Raw genomic sequence first — 1,391 nt, 5'->3', positions numbered from 1 at the left:
TATGCATATATATATGCATATATATATATGCATATATATATATATATGCATATATATATATATATATATATATATATATATATATATATATGCATATATATATATATATATATATATATATGCATATATATATGCATATATATATGCATATATATATATATATATATATATATATATATATATATATGCATATATATATATATATAGGTTGGCAACCAAAGTCAGGATGAATGACCTGTGTACTGTTATCCTCGGAACTACCATTAACCATCAAAATGGCTCTCCCGCCAGTTCCAGGTACTAATGTTACTGCTTTCTTTCTTTGTTGGATTTCTTGGCTATCAACTAAGCGGCATGTGGCCAAGGTTATTAAGTCAATGGATCCTATTTATTCTATCAATCTATATAAGGTCATAAAGTTTTGTCTTCCTTAGAAAAGCGATTACTTTATGTATTAGTTTTTCAATGTCTGATGATATATATATATTTTTTGTAAGTTGTAGGTTTTTAATTCGAAAATTTTTTTTATGTTTATTCTATTGCGGTTAAATATGTGGCAGGATATAAGGAGATGGGCTATTGTTTGCTGATTTGTGCAATGGGGGCACTGTGGTGGATATTTTTTTCTATATATGGTGTGAGGTGAGTGATTTTGGTGGCGTTTGTTCGAAGTCGCCCCAACACCACCTCTTCTCGTCTATTTTTTTCTGTGGACTGTGGCCCATGTTTCTCTTTGTTTTTATCTTGTTATTTATGTCTAGGTTGGTCCACTCACTTTGCCACAGATGTATTTTTGCTTTTATAAGAGACACAAAACACCTGAGATCTGTACGAACTATGGTAGTGTCCAGATCGCCAGTTGACCCGGCTAATTTGTCAGCCTGTTCATTACCATGGATACCAGAGTGACCTGGTACCCATATTAGCTTGATTAATTTGTTGGCACCGTGTAACTTACGAATGATATTACCCAGAAGTTCATTTTTAGTGGTTTCTAATGTTTTAATAGCTTTAAGTGAACTTAGTGAGTCTGAAAAAATAACTATTCTATCGTGGGTCCGTCCATAGTGCAAAATCAATAGCTTTGTCAATAGCAAAAAGTTCAGCAAGAAAGATCGATGTATGATTTGGCAGTCTGAACTTTAGTTCACATTCAGTCGACCATACACCAGCACCCACACACTTATCTGTCTTGGAGCCGTCGGTATATATATGAAAAAAATGAGATGTTTAATAAGGATCACTCTGAACCTCTGGCGTACCTCACCCTCCGGCGCCATGGCCTTGGCTGACGGAAGCCAGGCTTCCATAATAGAAAAATTGGGTGTTTCCCATGGCGCTATGTTTGACTTAACCAGGGTATCGATGGTAGAGAGATCGTGGAGTCTCGT

Source organism: Penaeus chinensis, chromosome 16 (genome assembly GCF_019202785.1).
Source record: "Penaeus chinensis breed Huanghai No. 1 chromosome 16, ASM1920278v2, whole genome shotgun sequence".
In the NCBI taxonomy this organism is placed as follows: Eukaryota; Metazoa; Arthropoda; class Malacostraca; order Decapoda; family Penaeidae; genus Penaeus; species Penaeus chinensis.
This window is presented reverse-complemented; position numbering follows the sequence as displayed.